The sequence below is a fragment of the Eschrichtius robustus genome, chromosome 5 (genome assembly GCF_028021215.1).
Source record: "Eschrichtius robustus isolate mEscRob2 chromosome 5, mEscRob2.pri, whole genome shotgun sequence".
Taxonomy (NCBI): domain Eukaryota; kingdom Metazoa; phylum Chordata; class Mammalia; order Artiodactyla; family Eschrichtiidae; genus Eschrichtius; species Eschrichtius robustus.
In genome coordinates this window covers 80,801,021-80,826,284 of record NC_090828.1, presented here as the reverse complement: position 1 = coordinate 80,826,284, position 25,264 = coordinate 80,801,021, and the positions used below count along the sequence as shown (strand labels likewise).

The 25,264-nt window shown below is 39.7% G+C and overlaps 1 pseudogene; it reads left to right on the top strand.

The window, feature by feature from the left end:
• The first annotated feature begins 31 nt into the window (after window positions 1–31).
• LOC137765494 (thioredoxin domain-containing protein 17 pseudogene) lies at window positions 32–24,553 on the top strand (annotated as a pseudogene).
• Window positions 24,554–25,264: the final 711 nt, after the last annotated feature.

The following is a 25,264-nucleotide window of genomic DNA, read 5'->3' as shown; positions in this document are numbered from 1 at the left end:
TGACAAGGTGGAGGCTCAGGTAGTGGCGACCATGGGATTTGGAATTGAATTTGTCACTATACTTCTCGGAATTTTATCAGATGCTGTGGAAGATATCACACTGCCTTTGTCAAACCTCCTGGGTCTCATGTCTGCTCACACACAGAGCAAGTCATGGCCTTCCACCTCTGAGGCTGATCGTAGTCTTATCCACACAGGCAGCAGGTGAGAGAGGAGAGCATGGCGCACTCCCTTGCCAGCCATTCACCCCAAGTGCAAATACAAGACACACAAATCAACAGTGAAGTGCCATAAAGGAATCACCTTATGTCTCCAGCGAAAATAGCAAGAAAGAAGATGGAGACTTTACAAATTCAATGGATTAGAAATAGTCCAGGAGAGCAAAGAGGAAAATAATATGGCAGTGATTTTGTTTTAATATCTACAAGCTTCCCTTAAAGAAAAGAACAGCTCATGTAAAGAAATACTGATGAATATAGGAAGGTCAATTGCTTAAATGGTCTTTCCTTTTATGTCATTTAACAAACACCAGAGTGTAAATTGGTATAAACACTTTGAAAAAAATTTCTGGCAGTGCTTATGAAAGTTAAAATAGGTATGACACAGCAGTTTTTCTCCTGGCAACATACCAAACAGAAATGAGGACCCAGAAGCACATATAAGAGTGCTCATACTAGCTTTATCCATAACAGCCCCAAACGTAAATAATCCAGACATCTACCAGCAGTACAATGGGTCTATGCATTGTGGTCTAACCTCAGAATGGAATATTCAAAGCAACAAAAAGAACAAAATACTGTTACACAGACTTCCCTGGTGGCGTGGTGGTTAAGAATCCACTTGCCAATGCAGGGGACACGGGTTCGATCCCTGGTCCGGGAAGATCCCACATGCCGCGGAGCAACTAATCCCGTGTGCCACAACTACTGAGCCTGCACTCTAGAGCCCGTGAGCCGCAACTACTGAGCCCATGTGCCACAACTACCGAAGCCCGCACCCCTAGAGCCGCAACAAAGAGTAACCCCTGCTCACCGCAACTAGAGAACAACAACTAGAGAAACTAGAGAAAGCCCGCGCACAGCAACGAAGAACCAATGCAGCCAAAAAATAAAAATAAATATATGAATAAAAATTAAAAAAACAAAACAAAGCAAAAAAAATACTGTTACACACAGGAGCATGGGTGCATCTCATAGACATGATATTAAGTGAAAGAAGTCAGATACAAAACAGTACAATTCTATGATTTCATTTATATGAAATTCAAAAGTAAGCTAAACTCATCTATTGTGGTTAGAGGTCAGATCAGTGGTCAGCCTGAGGTGGGGATACAGACTGGTAGGGGATATAGGGAGCCTTGTGGGGTGCCTGAAATGTTCTATATCTTGATCTTGGTGTTCATTACCCAGAAGTATACATACATGTGTTAAAATTCTCCAGGCTGTACACATGAGATCTGTGTCCTTTACTGTAAGGTATATCTCAATTAGAAAGAAAAATCATAGGAGTGAATAATACATAATCAAAATGTGAAATTACTATTGAAATCAATGACACATTAAGCCATTATCTTATTTGAAGAAAGTTCCCTATGAGAAGAATTCTTGAATTCATTATATAAACATTTCTGGACCCAAACATCCATGTGAGTGAAGTCATTTAAGTAGTCACCTTGGAGGCCACTATTCAAACTACACTGACATTGCTCTCTAATTGTTGGAGCTCATTTTTTAGAAACTGTCTTCCTAGACTTCGGGATATTATTTTGAATATGCATAAGGGGTCAGATATTTGTCCTTTGAAAGTGTCCCAAGTTTTTACTACATATAAATAATTTGGAACCACTTTGGGCTGTACAGAGGATTTACAGTATGACTAATAACATTTTTGTTGTTCAATAATCAATCGGGTGTGGTTGACTAAAAAATGAGGGCAATTATGATGTCATCTGGCTCCAGAAATATTCCTAAGGTTGACTCCAAAAAAGATTCCAAAAATGTGCAGACTTTTATTAGCATCAGTGTTAAAAGTTTCATGGCTTACCGAAGCCTCACATGTTTGCACGGTCAGAAGGAACTTGGCTCTTGGAACCCAAACAAGTCCAAATCCAGAAAACTAAGTAACTTCATATTTATTTCAGCAATTCCGACAGGAGTTTACCTTTGTATACCCTTGTTCTCAGGAGGTGTCGCCACCTTAGTTTACTGTAGGGTAGGGAAGTAAGCCTAAGAGCTTCCTCTCTAAATACATCTCATCTCTGTTTTGAAGAGACAGATGCCTGCACTTGCCTTCAGGAGGGCTGGGGTTTATAGCAGTGATATATAAGTCACTTTACCTACGGTTTTCAAATCATCGATTTTGTTTAACCATCTAAATATACATTCTTTATTTTCACATCTTTCAAGATTATCTTGTCACTCTCACCCTGCTATTTGAAAAAGCATTGACAGAGCCCGCAGATAAGGTTTCCCATTTTACTACTTCCCTGCAGGGTGATATTGAAAGAGATGTCTGATCTTTCTTGGTCTCAATTTCTTTGTTTGTGAGATAATGATGATATAATGCTGCCTTGCCAGATTGCTGGGGAGTGTTTACGGAGCACTCTTGGCTAAAGACCAGGGGAGAGTCCCTTCTCTTTTCTAGGTCCTCCCTTAATTAATTTGCTCATTTTATAAGCATTGAGAGAAAACTTCAAAACTCCGAGATGAAACAAAAAGGATTTTCTACAAGCTCTTTTAGTTTCTGCTCTTGATAATATTAGCTATTATTCACGTATTTCTCACTTTGGATTCACAGCCATCCCTCTGTCGGGAGGTTTCTTTCTTTGAATTATATTGAAAAGTTAAAGCAGTAAAGAGGCTGACAAAGATGACACAGGTACCTTCTGGTCTCACTTCACTGGGAAGCAGATGATCCACCTCCCTCTCTTATACCTGAATGATTGATAGTGATGACATCCAATCCCATCTCATTTCTTATATGGGGCCCTGAGGTGAGGACTTCCTGTCTTTTCTAACAGAAATATGACAAAATATCAGCGTGTAACAGTTCTCACAACAGAGCAAGGTATAAATATTTTGATGAATATCTCATGTTTTCACTCTCTCTCCTTTATGTAACTTATATAAAGCATTTCTATTGGAGAATGGATGGATGCAATGCTTTTAAAGTTTTAATACATTTTGATTTGAGGCTGTCTAGTTCATCTACATCATAGCAAAGCTTTAATTTCCTAGGCATAAATTCATTTAGGTCATCAACTCAGAGACCGCCATTTAGGAGGATTATTCCGATTACTAACAGATATTTTCTTTGTTGTTGAGTTTACTTAATTTCCAAATCTATGATCTTTCCTTCTTGCATTAGTTTCTTAAAGAGAGTCAGATCAGATTGTTTCATTTTACAAGTTAAAACTATCCATGAACTGAAATGTGTCGCAATTCACCTCAGGTTTCAGAACCAAGGGTGACAATCCTGGCCATAATAAACATCAAACCAAAATACAATATACCCTTACGAGGTATGCTATTTTCCTTCCAATGAGAGTGCAATAAATTTGGGCTTCCTAGCTTTATAGGCTCTAGTAGGCACTGAGAGAACATCAGTTGGTTTAATTAAAATGCACACATGTAATTACTAAACCTAATGCTAAAACTGTACAGTCTTGTATTACGTTCACATCAGTGGTCTGATAGGACAGCAAGTGTCCCTTAAAGTGATGCCAGTTTTTTGTTTGTTTGATTTTTGGTTTTGGTTTTGGTTTTGTTTTTAACAAGAAATGCAGTCAATAGAATTCTAGGACTCCCAGGTTAAACCAGTAAAACAAACCAACTGGAGTCATTGTTGTACACACAGAGACCTGCTGACAAGCCAAGGGGTACAAACGTAACATAATTGGTAAAAATAAAGTAAGTGAACTGGTAACTTCTAAAGGTAGCAACGGGGCAATGTGATTTTTCTAGCAGAACTCACTCCTTGTTGGAGATGGGATGTCGCATATAAGAATACCCTTAAATCTGAAAGTATATTTTTGATCTCACATATTCATTCTCTAACCATTACTATGTTTCTTCCTGCATGAACCTGCACTTTGAAAGCCATGACTCAAGTTGAAGAACATTTCTGCTTGTTTATTTTAAGATTCTTCATGGCTATGGTTATGGTACCCAGTTCTTATCTTCACTTCCCTGAGCAAGGGGGGCTTGTGGGATGGCCCAATTGCCTACATCAGTGGATATCAAAGAGTGAGTGCCTCCTCGTGGGTTCCCTCAATTCTCTCACACTGAGGTGGAGCTGATTCTTTTCACAGGAAGTGGTCAAGATTCCCAATGTTTATTCCAGTTGGATGGCCTCAAGCAATTAGGATATGCTTTAATTACTAAAGAGCCATGTAGATTTATGCCGAAACTTGAAAAGATACTTAAACTATCTTTCTACTTTACATGCTTCACATTTCTAGGCCCCCAAAGAGCTCAAAATATTGAGCATTTCTTTTTCTGGTAATAGTCTAAATAACCCAGATCTGAAGTATAAAAAAAGCAGTTACTCTGAGGTCTTCACCACTCAAAATACCAGTGAATACTACTGAATATCCTGCCATGTTAATAGAAATACTTGGTGTAAAATTAGGTATTGCTGAACATACTCTTTTACCCTGTTTTTATACTATTTTTCTGGTACTGGTTTAGGATGTATATGGACATATTATAACTAGCATTTGTTCCAATCCAGTGATTACCTTCCATAATCAATAAAACAGTCATTCTTTTCCAAGATGAACTGTATTCCTGTACAATCAAGTCTCTACTAACAGATAATGATCAAGCATAGGATTTGTTCTATAGAAACAGATATCAGAAGTCCATGGTTGGTCTCCACGTGCAGCCCTCTCCACCAAGGACTGCAAAACAGACTCAGTCTCCTCCAGACTTCTGCAGAAGAGGTTGAGATATGCTACAAATTGACTCATTTCCCACCAAAGAGAAATTTCTTGCATTCCAGGTTCTAAACAGTGCAGAACAGCAGAAGGCCAGGGTGATTCTAGGGAAGTAATGTTGTAACTTCAGCCTTGGGAAGTAATAGCTTTTATCAGAAGTAATGGGATTATGGGAACTGAATTAGGAAAAGATATACTGAAGGCCTTGTGACTTGGTGTCCCTCTGAGTCGTATTTCTGCTGAGACTCAGACATCTAGTAGCTATGCTATTCTAGAAACCCAGCTCAGCTGGACCCCTAAAAACCTTTCAAAAGCCCCACGCCACCACATCTTGTTCAGGGCAGTGACCTGGAGAAGTTGCTCTTGATTTGGGTAATATGGCCGAAAGGGTGTACACAGTGACTCATATAGAATCCAAAGGTATTTCGTTGATTGGGCCAACACAAATTCTGATTTCCTTGTAGGAATCTGAAGAAAGGTCCACCCAACCAATAAATATCAATGCTTCTTTAGAGGTAGTTAATTTCCAAAACAAGAACTCTCAGGGAGATTTCCTGAATTAATGACACATCTCCTTTCAGACTTACATTCAATAGAAGACAGAGCTTCAAACGCTCCTGTCTCTGAAGTGCCTCTAATCAGTATACATTCAATAGCCTAAGTTAGTAATATGTTAATCAAGTCTAAGACACCAGTTTAAATCACACCATAATAACATATGCAAAGACTAGCACAGAACCAAGAAGTGTTGGTCCTCTTACTTTGCTCCTAGTAAACTCAGAGAGCTGATGTGAGTATTGTTATCAAAATGAGTTAAGTTGGGCTTCCCTGGTGGCGCAGTGGTTGAGAATCTGCCTGCCAATGCAGGGGACACGGGTTCGAGCCCTGGTCTGGGAAGATCCCACATGCCGCGGAGCAACTAGGCCCGTGAGCCACAACTACTGAGCCTGCGCGTCTGGAGTCTGTGCTCCGCAACAAGAGAGGCCACGATAGTGAGAGGCCCGCGCACGGCAATGAAGAGTGGCCCCCGCTCGCCGCAACTAGAGAAAGCCCTCGCGCAACAACGAAGAGCCAATACAGCCAAAAATAAATAAATAAAAATAAATAAATTAAAAAAAAAAATGAGTTAAGTATGTAAATGCATGCCATTGAATATGTCAGTATAAAATTTTAAGATAGTGTTATTCTGCTGTTTTTTTGTCCCACTGAACTAAAAAAATATAAATAATCATTTAGCAGATTTACTTGGACTCTCTCATGCAATTAGTTGTCAATTCATCAATATTATTCAGCAAAAATTCATTCAGATTATAATCATTACTAATAATCTAATATCTGTACAAAATGTTCTGAATTATTCATCAGTATTTTATGTATTTATAACTTTGAAAACTAGAAGCAATTTAGTTGCCCAACAACAGGGGACTGGTTAAAGAAAATTATGGTGCTATTCAATAATTAAATCATGCTAGAAGATAATATTTAATAATCTAGGAAAATAATCATGATTTATTTTTAGGTAAGAGAAACAGATTCCAAATTCTAGGTAGAGCATATATCTAAAAAACTACACACACACACACACACACACACACACACACACACACAGAGATAGATAAGAAATTTTTTTAAAGACTTGTAAGAGATATACAAAAATATTAAAAGTATAGAAATTCTGGATTTAAAAGAATGTTCACAGCTGTGCTTTAATATAGTGTGTATATTTCCCACAATGAATATACATTACCTTACATAATAGGAAAAAACAATTATTCAAAAAGAAAATAACCAACATAATGAAAACAGCTAGTCAAACTGGCCATGAGATTGTGTAGGCAAAACACCTGGCTGATTGAATTTTCCAGTTTTCCACCAGTTGTTTTGATTATGTGATCATAGCTTCATTTGTTAGTTTAGAAGCACAGATTTCCAGAAAGTCCAAACAAGGAAGATATAGACAACCAGAGCAGAGGTTGTTAATTTTTCCATTAGAGCCAACATCTGATTCCCTTGTCTCGTGACTCTCCAGCCCAGGATGAGTTTCTATCTCTGTGTATCAGTTAACTGTGAACAGGGCTGCATCAGTTTTTGTGGTAGAGGTGGCCTGGTGGTCTTGTGAGTGGTGAGTGGTCTCAGGCAGATGTCCAAGAAATCCAGATGTTAAGGTGATCACTGATTGTAAAGATACTGGGGTATTTCGTATCCTTATGACAGAGGAGCCACAACAAAACAACAGTGAAAAGCAAGTGGCTACAGGAAGATAGTCATCTGAAGGGTAAGGTCAAATCATTTTTGCATATCATAGAAGATCAAGACTGAGCCACATACCAGGCGGTTTTTCAATTTCCCCTTACTTAACCCCAACTAAAAATCAAAATTTTCTGAGACATCAGCCCAAAACAGAAAATAAATGGTCCTTGTCCTTTTGCCACAGATTCAATTACCATCCCTAAATCATGTTTAACTTATTTGTTTTGGGTGGATTGTTTCTGTACTATCCTTTTTCCTTTTGAGAAAGTCAGTGAACATATAGGTGTCCTAGTAGGTGCCGATCTCTTTCTTTTTCATTGTCTGCCTTTTTTTCTTTTTTCATTTCACTACCTTATTTTAATTGAAAGAACCTTTGAATACACATTTTCTAAGGGCAGTCACAACACTTTCTACCAAGAAAAGTTGTAGACATTCAATGTAAGTGAGAAATTCTAGAGACCCGTTTTGAAATACCACATCTTAATAGAATATTGCCATATATTTGTTCATCATATTTGCTTGTCATTTTTTGTTGTCTAAAAAAAAACTTATATAAAGTACATGGCCACAGAGACTGAGCTGATCATCTCCAGGTCTTAACAAAACATGGTCACTTGCCTCTCCACCATTACCTGCTTCTCCTGCAGGCATGGTAGGATAGAGGCAGATAGAGAAATCATGGGTGGACAGAGATAAAACCCTAACATATGGATGCAGGTCTGGCCTTGGGTGCTTGGGATGGAACCATGCTTTTAAAGCAAGATATTAAGTATGACTTAAGGGACTTTCTGATCAAAACAATGCTATTCCATTACCTAAAGAGTCAGCAAGGTGTAGACAAAAAAAAAGTTAAAGGATTTCTTTGTTAAAGCTGGGCTTCAGAGCTGTATCTGCTAGCTAATTGTCAGCTGCCCCTGGGGAAGTCATTTACCTCCAAGATGCGTGGAGTGGAGACAATGATGTCCTTCTTGCTGTCCTATAACATAGGTAACATGCAGCTGCATACCTTGCCCCCTATGCCATCCCTACCCCCAGCATTCTTGATTTCCCCTGTTAAAGTCCATTTTTCCTTTAATCCGTAGCACTTTCCAGCTTGTAATATAGTATATAAAGTATTTATTATATTTTTTGTAGTTTCCTCCTACCAGAATATAAGACCCGTGAAGGCAGTGCTATTGTTAAGTTTGTTCACTGATCTACCACCAGCACCCAGAACGGTGCCTACATTATAATAGGTGCTCATTACATGTTTCTTAAATGCATGAATGAATGCCTTATGTGTACCACATACTCAAATGAGATATTGTATGAGTCTGTAAATGTAAATCATTATTTTTTATTAGACAGCTGACTTCTGAAACGAATTCTATAATGTGACTTCCTTCATTAAGTTTGCCAGAACATACTCGGGAAAGATTTGTTATAATTCTCTTCGAAAAATTCTAGGGATCCTAGTTCTGGTCCTGTATATTTCTGTCTTCCCTGAACTGACATCGAGCTCTGAAGATCAAAGCAAACTTCCTGCTTTAAATTGTGTTACACTCTACACCAGTGTCTCTCTAGGACTGGGTACTTACAAAAAATTTAGGAAAGTATTTTCTTTCTTTGAGGCAATCAGGAGATTACTTTTTACGTGTAGTGGGATAATTTGTATTTACTGAGATATTTGAGATATTAATTTATGTTTTGCTTTTATTGTTGTCAAAGAAAACATATGGGATGAATTTATGGCTTTTTTCTTTATCCTTCTCCTTTTTCCAGTTCTTAAGAAGGAAGCTAGACCTTTGCCCCTCCTTTCTTTCAGGTGTTAGCTCAAAAAGCAATATCTTCTGGTAAACAGTTTTCCCGCTACAAGTTGTGACAGCCTAAGCTTATTATGGAGGATACACCAGACATTGCAGAGGGGTTGGGAGGAGAGGGTTTCCACTGGGTTGAGGAAAGACTGAGGGGTGGGAATCGCAAATTGTCTAGGGTCTCATTGGGCATTGCGAGGACTTCGGCTCTTACTTGGAGTTAGAAGGGAAGCTATCAGAGGCTTTTGAGCATGAGTGGTGTACCATGACTTTCATTTTAACAGGATTGCTCTGCATCTTTGTTGAGAATAATCTGAAGGAGGCGGGGGTGTAGCAGGGAGAGGAGTTGGAAGCTACATCAATAATCTTGGCAAAAGATAGTGGTGGGTCCAACCAAAATGGAGGCTGTGGGCTTGGGGAGAAGTGGTCAACTCTTGGCAAAACAGGCCTTTAGGTGCTATTTTTTAGGAAGAATTAAGGATGGAAGTGTTTTCACGCATTCAAACCCTCTTTAGCCTGTACCCTTTCAGCATGTATTCCTGGGACTGGTGGGATTTGAGTGTAGTCTGCAGATGTGAACAGAGCAAAGCTAGCTGGCCCACCCAGACATTGAACCTGTGACCCTGATCTCATTAACTTCAGCCCTAATCAATTTAGCTAAATGCGGGCCATGAAACTACAGAAAGCCATGCCCCATCCCCCTGCCCCTTCCATAGAGTCTTATACAGTCTTTGTACTGTCTGCCAACCTCATATAAAATCCTTGAAGTTCCTTTGCCTTTGTTGTTGGAACAGTATTAAATGCCTATCAAGTGGATTTAGAAAATAAAGGAAAGTTTACAGAGACATCTGCCAGTACAAGAGTAAACTCTGTGCACCCTGAACTCACATATCCATTGTCAAAAAGTCAGTACTTTTATATGGCCATTTTGTTAGTCTTTTTTTAATTGAAAATAATGAAAAATTTCTCAATTTGCTCATTTTTCCACATGGGACCGATTCACCTGGGTACACAATGGTGTCTTCTAACAGGCTTACTCGAGGTAAAGAAATACCATATATTACAGCTCAAATGGTAATAAGAGATGGAGATAACCACCTCTTGAATAATAATTTTTAAACCCTTCTTCACCCACGGCACAACATTCCTTCACAGGAGAATAGTCACGTGGGGAACATGCCAATTATAAGGCAACTGGTTTGTTTTTCTAGCAGACTTGCTTCATTAGGAGTCCCCGAATGTGTTACACGGTCGGTTACAAAGTGTGACAATTTATGGTGCATTCTAGGGATTTCAGGAAAGGGAAACATCTTGCAAATTATTATCTGTGACAGAATTATAATTTTACAAATGATTAATCTCAATCATCCATCTCTCTTTCCTCTTGGGTTAAGCAGGAAAATTATATCCTGCAAAATTAGCTGTCAAAATGTGAGCCTGTGGTTTTGGAGCATTCGTACATCAGGAAAACGAAAAGAAGATCTTTATTAATGAGCTGGATTAAATAAATAAAAAGGTTATTGCAGGAGACATGCTGCTCTGTTGCTACAATATGTCTCATGATTTCCCAGTAGTCAGATAATATTTACCAAATTGAATCACAATTCGATATGACTATTACTTGTTTCCAGGGATATCCTATCACCTAAATATGATATTTTTATCTATGTTCCCCTTTTGGACTGGGTACCAGTGAAAATGCATGCACTTTTCCTTTGTTATTTAATTACAGTGACGCTAGGTAAATATTTTGATCACAGAAGCATTTGGAAAGTATCTCAGAGTGGGGAACACTTCACATATTATCACCACACCAGTGCTGAAGTCAGCTCAGGGAAGAAGAGAGGATTTAAAAAGAGAATTAAAAATCGAGAACCATCTGAACAAATCAAGAAATCTTAAAATCAGCTATTTCACCAGACATTACCTTGCAACTTCAGTACACTTAACTTTATGTCATCATTCTTCTGACATATACCACCCATTTTTTGACTTGTAATTATCTATGTAAATGGGTCATCCTCCCCTAAGCTAGGCTGCAAATTCAGTCCCTGGAATATAGTACATATTCAGTAAATTAAAAAATAAAAGCTGAAAGAGGAAGGGGATACTGAATAAAGCCGATTATTAGATATAACGGTGGCTCATAGGTTGGGCTGTATAGGTACCTAATAACATGATTAACACCAAAACAATTCACATCATGATACATCTTGTAAAGAGTCAGGGACTGTAAGTTTTCCAAGCACACAAAATAAAGCAAAAAGTGGGGCCTTTTGTAAAGGCTAATGATGCTCAGGGCTGCCTTCATATGCAAAGATGTAGCTGCTTGCCTCCTGAGAGAGAATCTGATTGGATGTTTTTTTTGATCGGTGGCACATTATGTTCAGAGACCGAGACTGTCTTTGCCAATAGTTTATTTAACACAAGTTCATTAAAATGATTTCACAAGCTAATATCATACAGGATAATGACTCAATAAGCCAAGAAATAGATAACATACTCTGAACCCATGATAGATTAATTATCCTATTGTTCCAGGGGAGATGATAGAAATAAAGTCCAAATCCAGTTGAGGTGTACCTTTTCTATGAGTTTCAGTTTTTCGGGAGAGAGGGCTTGGCCAACCAAAAGCTGACATCCAGAGGCAGGGCAAAAATAAAAGTCCCTTGCTGCCAGAGCACATTGCTGGGGGATAGTGGCACTTGTGTTGTGGGCAGGCTAGACTGCTCCAAGGGTTATCACCCCAGGGGACCGTTGCATGGCTTGTGACACTGCCTATAAGGAACAGATGTCCCTTCTCTTCCTGAGACTGCTGCATAATTTAACACCACTGCCCACCAAAGAGTCACCTTAGCCATGACAGGAGCAAGTGTTTCAAGATCTTCGGAGAACTCCATCAGCAGGGAGTAGCTTTGTCCTGACTGAAACTCTGGGATATTCCTTGCAAACTCACAGTATTTACAGTCCAAATGTCCCCTTGCCATAGTTGCTTCTCCATGTGTTCTTATCCGTAAGTCCCCAGGAGGGCCCCCCAGCAGCTGAGTTACTAAGTGCTTAACAAGGACAACAAATGAGAGATGTCAACCGTACACAACTCCATTCTTATGTCAAAACAGCTTCTAAAGACAACTTTTTTTTCTTTGTCAAAAACAAGTGGATTAAAACAACATCATTTAAGTCATAAACAAGTGGATTTGAAATCAGATCCAATCAATACACAACATCCGCTCAGCTCATCTTTTCACAAAAGGCACCATCTCAGTTTGCTGGCTAAATGCCTTTGGGTCAGGTGTCCCCTCCAGTGCAGTCTGGGACTGGAAGTTGGTAGTCATGTTGGCCAAAGTACCTGTGCCTTAGAATGGTCTTTTTTAGAGAGGCTGTGCATGTGGCAGATTCCTGGTGTCTTGTAGAGCATGTCTCAACATCCATCCTGTTTTAAAGTTATTTATATATATTTATATATATATCTCGTCTTCTTGTTTTTTTTTAACATCTTTATTGGAGTATAATTGCTTCACAATGGTGTGTTAGTTTCTGGTTTATAACAAAGTGAATCAGCTATACATACACATATATCCCCATATCTCTTCCCTCTTGCGTCTCCCTCCCACCCTCCCTATCCCACCCCTCTAGGTGGTCACAAAGCACCGAGCTGATCTCCCTGTGCCATGCAGCTGCTTCCCACTAGCTATCTATTTTACATTTGGTAGTGTATATATGTCCATGCCACTCTCTCACTTCGTCCCAGCTTACCCTTCCCCGTCCCCGTGTCCTCAAGTCCATTCTCTACATCTGTGTCTTTATTCCTGTCCTGTCCCTAGGTTCTTCAGAACCATTTTTTTTTTTTTTTTTTTAGATTCTATATATATGTGCTAGCATACGGGATTTGTTTTTCTCTTTCTGACTTACTTCGCTCTGTATGACAGACTCTAGGTCCATCCACCTCACTACAAATAACTCAATTTCATTTCTTTTTATGGCTGAGAAATATTCCATTGTATATATGTGCCACATCTTCTTTATCCATTCATCTGTCGATGGACACTTAGGTTGCTTCCATGTCCTGGCTATTGTAAACAGTGATGCAGTGAACATTGTGGTACATGTCTCTTTTTGAATTATGGTTTTCTCAGGGTATATGCCCAGTAGTGGGATTGCTGGGTCGTATGGTAGTTCTATTTTTAGTTTATTAAGAAACCTCCATTCTGTTCTCCATAGTGGCTGCATCAATTTACATTCCCACCAACAGTGCAAGAGGGTTCCCTTTTCTCCACACCCTCTCCAGCATTTACTGTTTGTAGATTTTTTGATGATGGCCATTCTGACTGGTGTGAGGTGATACCTCATTGTAGTTCTGATTTGCATTTCTCTAATGATCAGTGATGTTGAGCATTCTTTCATGTGTTTGTTAGCAATCTGTATAACTTCTTTGAAGAAATGTCTATTTAGGTCTTCTGCCCATTTTTGGATTGGGTTGTTTGTTTTTTGTCTTCTCATTTTTGAGCTCCTGGGTCGCTGATGCACTTCTATGTGACCAATACCATTTAGCAACATACTTGGAATACTTTCTTTGTCCAATGCACGTTTGTTGCATTGATACAATATTTATATTCCTCTCCCTTTCTTTTCTGCCTTTTTACCTTTCTTCCCTTCCTCTCTCTTTCCCTTCTTTCCTCCCTTCCCTTCCTCTGTTCTTTCCATTTTTCTTTCCTTCCACTACATATAAGGACCTACTATATCAGAGACTATGCATAGTAATATCAAAATTCAAAAGATACACTTACTACTGTCAAGATGCTCACACTGTAACGGGGAAAAGAAATCTGTAGTAGGATGTCATGTTAAAAATAGCATGTTTGTTCTCCTGATATTTTGTTCTTCCTCTATCTCATATGGCTTACTAATTCCTTATTACTTCATTGCTTTGGGGATTTTTCTAGGGCAGGACACAGAAGAAGCAGATGTCAGTGTTTCTTCTTGCCTTTTATAAATGCCTGAACCTGTCAAAGAGCTGTTGTATGTGTCCCAGGGGGAAAATTGGGAGAGGGTGTTCCTCTGAGAAAACACTAGAAAGGAAGAAGAAGGTCTCCTACAGCTGGGAGGAAGTGTGTGCTTGGGGTCGGAGGCTCCAAGGAGAAGTGGCGATCTGATCTTGCCCCCTCCTTGGCAGCACTCCAGGGAGGTGGGGGAATCTCAGAGCAAACAGTTCAGTGCTGCAGCCACGTAAGGCTCCCAGCTTCCCCACAGCGTAAGAGTAACAGAGTCCTTCTACCTGCTGCAGTCCTTTGGATTGGGGCCTTAAGCAGGGCGAGAGTAATCAGTGTTCAGAGAACCTGTCTGATCGCTTCTGAGAGACGCCAGGTGCTGGAACCTCCACACAGTAATGGGCAAGGAGCATTTTCCACTGAGGAGTGAGATACGACTTTACACTGGCTGGGTAAGAAGGGGCTTAGGTAAATTTAAAGCAAAGGAAAAAAATGCTATTTATTTCTTATAAGGATAAGTTTGTGAAACCCATTATACATGCAAACATATGGCTATGATATAGTAAACTAATTTCTAATGGCAACAATTATGACATACTCTGAGACCAATGAAGGAGGTGTGATCACATCTAACTTAGGAAAATGTTTGCTTCAAGTGACTGTCAGCATGAACTTACGGAGTGTGTCTCTGACTTTAGGCATAAAACTAAAGCCACAGACTAGAAAAAAATAAACTCTAGGCCTACATGCTATGGAGTGACAGCTTGACGCGTCATCATCATCGAGTCACATCAGCCAGGTGCCAGCTGCCCCTTGAAACTTAAATCAGAAGGCAGTGCTCAGTTCCTCACTGCTCTCCCAAGTAATTTTACTGTTCTGCTAATTCATTTAACCTCTTGCAATCTCATTCAGTTTCCTCTTTTGAGAAATGAAGAAACTTTTTAGAGAAACTTGGGGTATGTTGGACTAGCCTGTAGAAAACTACTTATAATCTATAAAACACCTTGTAAAAATTACACATTATAAGTAGTTCTACGAGTATAAACAATTTAAAGTTTGTCAGTGTTTGCTCCAACAAAGTACTTCGGTTCTGTTCTAAAATCTCAAACAGGGAAAAGACTATTTATTTTAAGCATCAAAAAGCATTCTTTGTTTAGTGCTACCTTATTTACACATATATTTATCAATAAATATATGAGACCAGGCCCTTTGTTAGGTGTTGTAGGGAAGCAAAATTTGCTGTACCAAACGTGACTCTTTTGCATGTGAGGAAGAAACGAAAGACTCAGGAAGTTTTTCTTTTCACCTCCCTCTTAACTACCTAGAAGAATTTAGATAGGGGGCTAATCCAGGAAAGAGAACTATCACCAGAAATATCTATAGTATAATATGAACTTGAGGTGGTAGACAGGGAGGAACCTATCAAAGTCTGTTTGCTAAAATTCCTCTCTATGTCCCATTCTTTCTACATGGCCCAGCAAATATTTCTTTACCAAAAATTTGCTCTTTTTTCATCTTGCTGTGAATTGCCTTCCTTCCCTTTGAAGTCCCAGACCCCTGCCCCCTTCTCCTTAGCCCAAAATGACATGTATACCTCACTTTGCCTGACTGTCTTTGGAACCTCCCATGTTGATGCAGATTCCCCATATGCATGTAATTAAATTTGTTTTCTTTTTTTTTTTCATCCTGTTAATCTGTCTCATGTCAGTTTAATTAGTAGGCCATCCAGAAGAACCTAGAAGGGTAGAGGAAAATACTTTTCTTTGCCAACAGTGTTTTGTGTACAGTGGTGAATATTAGACAAGATGCTTGCCCAAAAGAGATTAAGGTCTAGTAGGAGAGGCTAGTGTTACACAAGTTTGCCAAATTGTGGGAAATGCCACCAAGATCAAGAACAGAGTGTTTTAAGAGAAAGTAAGAGGAGTGAACTATACAAGAGTGAGCCTAGGAAACACTTTATGAGAAAGTGAGGGATGAGTCCTGAATGATGAATAGGAGCCAGGCAATGAGAGAGAGAAAGATAGATCGAGGGTAGGCGGGGGAGCTTTCCTGGTAACGGCATAACATGGGTAAACATCACTGAGGCAAGAACATTCTTGGTGCCCTAAAATAACAGAGAAATAGTGCACACATTGGTTTTTTTGTTGTTGCTTTTTGGGGGGGTTTTGGTGCACACATTGTTCTTAAATGCCTCTTTTACTGAGTCATTTTTATGAGCATTAACATTTTAAGAAACTTCCTGGTGGTATTCAAAACATGGCTGCATTGAAGTTTTCAAAAATAGCAAGGGACATGCAAAATAAAGGGGAAGGGAGGTACATATTCTATATGGATTAATTCTAAAATTTTGTATATGCAGTACATATGAAACTTAATGTTACATTATAGTTTGCATGGAAATTAAGCTGATTTTAGTAACTTTTATCTCCCTCTGGTAACATTTAATGTAGTTTTTACTGCTGATAAACATACAACTGTCTATATTTCTTTTTCTTTCTCATAAAAAACAAAGCATTGATATTGTTTACAAGACCTATTTTCCACAGTTGATTAGCTCACTAGGCTTAATAATTCACATGTTGGACTGTAACTTATAACTTAGTGTCTCCATTGTCCCAATGAATGAAATGTCATTGATTCTCACTACATTACAATGAATGATAGTAAAATCAAAATTTACATTATGTACTGTTTGTGATTCAGAATTATTTCTGATCTAATTAGACAGACGTCATCTCCAAAGCAATACAGACTCAAACACAAACTTGTTATCAGTTGACACAAAGCCTTTTTCCAAAGTGATTAGATGCAGCCAAGCAGAATCAGCTCTCCCGTGCATAAAGTATCATACGTTTTATTACCTTCATTAATGTTTCTAACCATCACCATGAAACGCTGCTCCACCACCGGTCTCTTCCTATTTGTGCAGCCTTCTGAATGCATACTTACAGGCAGTTTCTTTTATGGAATTTTGCTCAAAATTTCTTTCCACTCAGCTTCGATTACAATTATTGAAGTCATGCTATAAAAGATATCCCTAGGGCTCGTTGCAATTGTTGTATGGGTTAACTCTATTTTCCATACTGGAGAAATTTGAGTGCCAGAATAATGTAGTATTAGATTATAACCCGAAGTATAAAATGTATATATAAAATATAATGTATATATATATATCCATGCTGATATAAATAAATTATTGAATAAATAAAAACATAAGTGGCGAAAAAAGGACAAATCTTCATTAGAAAAGAATCTCAAAGATTATTTCAACAAAACAAAATGAAACAAAAGCTCCAGGAGGGTGAAGCTTAACTCTCCTCCCCTTAAATTTGGACTGGACTTACCTGCTTCCTAAGAAGACAGTAATTAAAAGGGAACAATAAAATAAATAAATAAATAAAAGGGAACAATAGTAACTTTTTTTTTAAACAACTTTATTGAAGTATAATTGCTTTACAATGGTGTGTTAGTTTCTGCTTTATAACAAAGTAAATCAGCTATACATATACATATATCCCCATATCTCCTCCCTCTTGCGTCTCCCTCCCACCCTCTCTATCCCACCCCTCTAGGTTATCACAAAGCACCGAGCTGATCTCCCTGTGCTATGCTGCTGCTTCCCACTAGCTATCTATTTTACATTTGGTAGTGTATATATGTCAATGCTACTCTCTCACTTCGTCCCAGCTTACCCTTCCCCCTCCCCATGTCCTCAAGTCCATTCTCTACAGGCACCTTTCCACTGTGGAATTCTTCCCCAAACCCATGACCCTGGTCTAATCATGGGAAGAACCACGAGAGAAAGCCAATTTAAGGGGCATTCTACCAAATGAATGGATTTCAAAAGACCAGTATTATCCAGACTGTCAAAGTCATGAAAAATAAGGAAGGACTGAGAAGCTCCCAGACCAGAGGAGACAGGCATGACAATGAAATGTGAGGGGGTGTCCGGGGTGCGATCTTGGAAGAGAAAAAGGGCATTCGTGGTAAAACCGGAATCATCTCTGTAAAGGCTGGGGTTTAGTTAATAGTAATGTGTCAGTGTTGACTTCCTGGTTTTGACAAACATCCTGCAATTACGTAAGATGGTAACATGGGGGACACTGCGTAAAACATGTCCGGAGACACTGTAATATCTTGGCAAATTTTTGGTAAATCTTAAATTATTCTAAAATCAAAAAAGTTTTGAAAGCAAAGAAAAAAGTTAATGTTATTTTACTCCTGACTGTCAGATTCTTTATTCATGAAAGACATTACAAGAGTATATTAACAACAACTAACATATTTTGGCTGCTTATGTTGTGCCAGGTGCTGTGCTATGTATGTCATCCTGCTTAATGCTTACAGTGTACAGATGAGGCAAATACTGTGATTATTCCCATTTCACAGATGAGGAGACACCCCAGATCCCACAGCTAGTAAATGCTACAAAGCTATCACAGGCCTTAGAGTCACCAAAGAGAGAGACAAAACTATTTTCAGTAGCTTTCTAGAATTAGATATTGAGGCTCTGAAGTGTTTAATTTATTGAGAATTGGCAAACTTTTCCTTAGACAGGATATTCAGTTATCAAGAACAATTCATTTTCTAAATTACTGTGTGTGTGTGTGTGCATGTGCACACGTGTGCTGTAAAAGTAAAGTGCATTGTGCCTGTGATTTTTGTAGTTCTCCACTAACAGACACTTGATTTCTAAAAGGCAGGAACACTGGCGACTGTGTGTTCTCTGCAGTGAGTAATTCACCCCGGGTCCCAGTCCTGGGGCTGATCTCTGCCCAGAGAGGGGCTCTTTGTGTGCTAGTGCCTGGCTGAATGAATGTACTGCTCCACGAAGGCTGGTCCAAATCAATCACTCCTGAAGCTGAAAATTTACATTTGAAAAAGCCTCTTCCCAAGTACCTTGGACACAACTACCAAAAGATGGAAAAACAGTGAAATTCCTAGTTTGATTGTTGCTGTGGTGGTGCTGGTGATGGCAGTGGTGGTTTATTTTTATTTTTAATTTTTTGTTACATGAATCTAAATAGTCGATTTAATCATTTTCATCCTGAACTGATCCAATCCATTAATTATGGTATCTTTGCGGAAGAACCTCTAGAGAGGAAACCAAATAAATTTGGAAGAGAGAGGGAGAGAGAGGTGCAAGGGTGAGTAATGGGAAGATAAACAGATAAAACCATATTCACACCTAATATGTTCCGGCCCCAGGTTCCCTCCAGCTCACATCTTTAGTAAGTAGCTTCCACAGCTTCTGAATGTGGCCAGTGAGTGTTTTTTGCCGGATTCAATATAAATATAAGACGACTCTTCAAATGTGACCCTGCTGTTTGTCTCACCTGCCTGTAGTAGCTATTTACATAGCACTTAGGAAAACAGAAAACTCAGCTGCTTGTTTCCAGTAACCATATTAGGGGAAAAGAAAGTTAATGAAGGACACTGCAAAGGAGTACGGTGTGTTTAATAAAACACTTTCCCCAGGAATGGAAGAAAGCCGCTGCATGTGGGATGCGGCAGCTTATCACTAATTCAGAACCTCCCTTCAGCCTCAGACTTTTGTCTTTCTTCTTCCTAGTAGCCTCACTTTCAAGCATGATGGCTTGCTTTGTAGTCTTCTGTGCTCTGGAAGGGAGCTCAGAGGAGACGGAGCAAGAGAGTTCATTAGGGATATTTCCTAGTCACTCAGATCCCAGGGTCTCTGTCTCATCTTTGCAGATCACACTGTTCATGGAGAGTCTTTCTTTATTTTGTTACTTATCCTTGTCCTGCCAGAGCCTACAAAGACCCGGGCTCCTGCATGTAGCCATTCACATCAGTGGAATGTAAGCACCATTCAAAGCCGTCCTGTACTGGTGTGCATTCACTGATTGCAAATCAGCTTATTGTATTTTAAAAATTCCACATTTTCTTGAAAATGCTGCATTTGAAGATGAAAATATTGTTCTAACAGAAGCATATTACATAAAGGGGAAAAAGAGATGAGAGAGAAAGCAGAAAGGGGAAAAGGAACACAGGAAACAAAGACAAATGCACAAAGAGAATGATCAGGTAGGATTTTGTTTCAAGTCCAGACAGCTGACCTATGAATATCAAGTTTTGTCTGAGGTTTTCATTTACTTCTACGTATTCATTTCTTTTCAGAAACCTCTCCTCAGAGCCAATCAGCAGTACTAAAGTATTGGTCTCTGTCCAGCCTTGAGAAGTCAAACTGAGCCAACATTATTAGCACTTTGCAAAATCAAGAGTCAGGATCGTTCTCCACCAAATAGTCCCTTTTCTCTCTCACCTTTCTGGATGTGGACCCTTCTTTACAGCACATTCCCCTAATTATAAAGTCGGCTTTGAACATATCGCTTTATTCCTAGAAAGCCATCGGCCATTATTGATTTGATCACTGAAATCCATCGTTACAGGTGGGCATTTGCAGTTTTAGCATGTGCTGTCTGTTCAGAGAACATTCTTAATATTATTTAATAGGAGCTGTACATTCTTTTGGAAACTTAGAGGAATGCATCTCATTTTCTACAGAAGAAATAAAACTTCGGAAACGCCAGAGAACAGCTGGATGGAAGAATGTGCGAATCCTCTTATTCAGAAACCTCTGTGTTTTCTTCTCTGCCCAGATGCAGTGTTTACTCCACTGAGTCTGTATTAAATCTAATTCTCACTAGACCCAAGCAGATCGTTAGGGCAGGGAAGCTGACCCAGGAGTGTAGAAGCTGGCTATGTATACTTTCCTTCATGAAAAGGACAACTTTCCTAACTTTGAGCAACCCTCTTAAGGCTTCTGTTTTTTTGTCTGAGTGGTTGGTAGAGATCCTCATTCGTGACTTTAGTTAGTGTAAGAATGCAAATGTGGAGACTACTTTGCACCCAGAAATAGTTACTAGTGTGATTTTTCTCTCTATTTTAGAATCCAAAGAGCACTTATTCAAAGCAGCAGCACTGTGTTTAACTAAGGTTCAGGGACTTTCCTTTGCCCCAGATCACGGAAGCAATACAAAAGAATTTCTTTTCATTGCGCCAGCCTTCCCCGGATTGCATCAGATCCAAAAGTACCCACTGTGTGTCTACCCCCTGGAGTGCATAACGCCAGGGAGCATCGCCAACGTAATGTGAATAATGCCCTTGGAGTTTGCAATGTGGTGGTCCTGATGCCCACTACGTGCAAGGAATTGGGATAGGTCCTATGGAAATGAATATGGCACAGTCCTTGACCTCAAATCATTTAGGCTCTAACTAGGAAGACATGCCATATGTACATATAAAAGAAAACAATAATCTAAGAGCTAAAGTACAATATGTGAGAATATAATATGTATCACTAGGCACTGCGGGGGAGGTTCATTGCCGAATATTTGCATAAACAATAAGTGTTATGCATTCAGATGAAGAGCATGAGCTCAAATTAAATATTGTACCTGGGGGACAATGAGAGCCATCCTCACTTCGGAGACAATGTAACTGTTTCCTATGTGAGCAAACCATGCCCTGGCCACTTGGGCACGCCCGTGGAACACGTTGGTGTCACACTTCAGTTTTAATATGCTGATCCATTTTCATGTCAGCTCTGCTGCTTATTCTGTAATTGTTTTCTTTTTATTCACTTGGCCTTTGAAAGCCTGATGTTAGACTCTGAGCTTTAATATTCTGCATTTCCAATTCTGTTAGTTTTCTCTGCAGCCAAATGTGCTTACATTCTTGTTCACCCAGTATTAATAAAAAGGATGTTTGCACAGCAGGGAAGCGTATTCTCATTTATCTCTGACCAGAACTGTGAAGAATGGAATGGCCTGATGGCCATTATCTTAACCCTTTGTGACTGCAAACATTTCGAAGTAGTGGGGGAGACAGTTGGACCACGAAACCCACATTAAAGTTTGCTTCTCTCGGCTATAGACTCTGGATTAAGTCCCCAGTCACATTTCTTACAAAGGACTTTTTTTTTGCTATAAATAAGTATAAGATTATTTTGTGTTCAACAAAATAGAGTCACCTAGCTTGAAAGACTGCAAAACTCATGAGTTCAGAGTTCTCAGCGGGAATTGCTTGGCATATCATTCTCTGAAATTCCTCCCACCCTATTAAAGAGAAACATTAAAGGTCATGACAGTGTTCCTCTGTTGGGATGTCCTAGCCATCTTGTGGAAGGAAGTCAAAGCCATGGAAAGCTGTTTCTGTTATTTCAAGAGTGACAGCATTCTTCTATTCAGTTTGCTGCAAACAAGATTTAAACTTAAATGAAAGAAGAAGGATGTATGTATCGGTCTACCCCTCAAAGAGAATATAAGCGATTCTAAGACTTTACACTGGTAAGAAACTCTTTGAGAGTAGTATAAGAAGCAATCACACACACACCACTGAAGACTAGTAAATATTTCTAAGCAAACTATAATCAACAAAGCACAATCACAAAGAATCTTTAAATAAATGCTCTCTCTGATGACTATATCCTCACTTATGGAAAAACTCGCCAGTATTTTTGGATAGGCACATGAGATGAGTTAAAAAGTGGCAAAGACCAGATTCTTTCTGTACAATTCCCCCTAAATTAATGGGTTGAGCATGAATGAATCTAAAAACTCATGCTTCTTGGATGTCCACTATTTATTCAACATAGAAGGAGGGAAAAAAGAAAGAAAGAGAGAGAACCTCTGTTCATTGTCTGATATCCATGAGAGACAATGAAGCAATTCGTAAAAAGTCTACATTGAACCCTGAAAATAAAAGTGCTGAGTAATGGGCTTCCCTGGTGGCGCAGTGGTTAAGAATCTGCCTGCCAATGCAGGGGACACGGGTTCGAGCCCTGGTCTGGGAAGATCCCAAATGCTGGGCCCGTGAGCCACAATTACTGAGCCTGCGCGTCTGGAGCCTGTGCTCCACAACAAGAGAGGCCGCGGTAGTGAGAGGCCCACGCACCGCAATGAAGAGTGGCCCCCACTTGCCACAACTAGAGAAAGCCCTCGCACAGAAACAAAGACCCAACACAGCCATAAATAAATAAATAAATAAATAAATAAATAAATAAATAAAAAGAGTCTTTAAAAAAAAAAAGTGCTGAGTAAAGGAAAGGCTGAAGCAGTGTGAACTGGGGGCTATTTGGCAAAGCAGAAATGGAGTGGGAAAGGTCAGAAAATGGCAACATTAGAGGGGAGGCATTCACTGGAGAAAGCTTCTTGAGCAGAGCTTTGAAGCATGGTACTAGAGAGGTACGATCGAAGATTTGACTCAAAGTGTCAGAACAGTTGTCTCTCTGGATCATTTCCAACCCGGAACACGGCTGAAACACCAGATTCTCATCAAGTTTCTCCTTGGCTGTTGGAGGGGTTACCATCGTGGAGCAGGAGCAAGGTGGGGTCTCCTGGGCTCACATGTCCCATAAAGGATCTTGACTCTCCTCCCCTCTGCCAAGGGACCCCAGGCTCCTTTCCTCTTGACTCTGGGTTGATGGATGTCACTCTCGTAGGAGGGTTGCACACGTCCTTAAGCCTCCTAAACTTGAATGATATTGTGGCCATTCCACAGTTTCCTGCTCTGAAGACAAATCTAGAGAGAGTTGTTGTAATCCTGGTTAAAATGGCTGAAGTACTAAATCAGGGCAAGGGATTGAAGTCAAAAGGAGAGAAGTGACTCACAGAACAGAAGAAAACCAGCAGACCATGGTTATCTCTGCTACGCTGACGTTCCGAGGCCTGTGATCTCTGCTCAGCCAGTCAATGCTGCTGTCTCACTGGATGCTCTGCAGAGAACAGAACCAAGAAACGCGAAATTTGATCTTAAAATGCCCTGATGTGATTACAAATAAAATTTCAAATAAATTTTATTGCATTAAACAAATGTTTTCCTTTGTTTCATTTTATTAAAAATTAAAAATTTTATTTCATTAATGATTTTTATTAAAATTTTTATTTTATTAAAAATAAGATCTTTAGTCCTCTAGACAGCAGCAGAGAAAGTAGATCCTTAATTGTTGGGCCAGTATGGGGATGATTCAAGTGCTTAAAATGCAAGGCAGGTCACGGCAACTACCAGGCATTGTCCTGTCTCTCCTCTCCCTGTTTCTTGGCTCCTAGTTTATGAGGTGAGGCAAGAAATGACCTCTTTCTACATTCTAGGAAGGATTAGAGATTTGGTTGGCTACTCAGCTCAATTAGCTAAATGCCGTGTCTCCAGCATGTGGTGTAGGAATGAGGAAGCTCAGGCTTTCTTGGCTCCTGTAATTCCCTCCAGGCTGCCGGGAGAGCCCTGCCCTGCCCTGGTCTCCTGATCTGAAAGACGGGAGGTGAGCGTGTCCTGATTCCAGGAGGAAAGGCAAGCTGTGGAGCAGCGCAATGTCAAGACCACGTTCGCCTGGTTTACCCAATGCCGGAGGGAAAAGCTGGTGCCCCCACTGCTTCAGGGAAGGAAGTGTGTTCATCTACTGAGAAGCAGGAGAAAAACCTTACCGGAAAGATCCAACAAATAACTTCAGAAAAAAAGTGAAAGTAACTGCAGGGCCCACACTATTTAAATACGGAACACCTCAATGACTGGTAGAATCTGAACATCTTCAGGCCAACCTCACAGAGCTGTTTTTCTCTGAAGATTAATATTTGATGATGGCAGTTGTGTCTTGATTTCTTGATTTGCTCAAGTACAAAAGAAACAGCACACGTGCTTTGAATTCATGTTACTAATGAATAATGATATGTCTAAACAACAGAAAGTGCTACTAAAATACTTGGGAACCTTCCAAAAAAATTGCCATTGAAGGGACCCCTGAACTTCAGTGAACTGCATCATGAAGAGTCAAGTGTCGTGGATGAAGGGTCGCCCTTAGGAAAGGACACCACACACAAATTTAACTGCACTCACTGTATACATCGCACTCAGATTTGACTGACCTTGAGCAAATTACAGCTCTCTCCATATGTGCCCACAGGAGCACGGAGGTGATAACCCTTAGGAGAACGGGAACTCCTACAATGACCTCTAATTGCAGACATCAAACAAACTGAAACCAATTCCTTCTCTCTCGTTTATTGGGACTCCTGGGGCTTACAAAGGCCCACAAAACACTTCCTCCCACAAATATAACCAATATACTAGTAAATGCACATCACTTACAGTGATAAACAAGATTTATACGTACGTCAACCAAATTATGAAATGAAGTACTAGCAGCGCTCCATTTGTTAACTGTCATTTTATCATCAAAGCTACAAAATACAGTCACGGTCCTCAGGTGGCAGCTTGAAGCTGGAAGGCGTCAGGGCGGCCTCAGAAGGTCATCCCTGGCCTGGTGTGCACTGCTTTCCTGG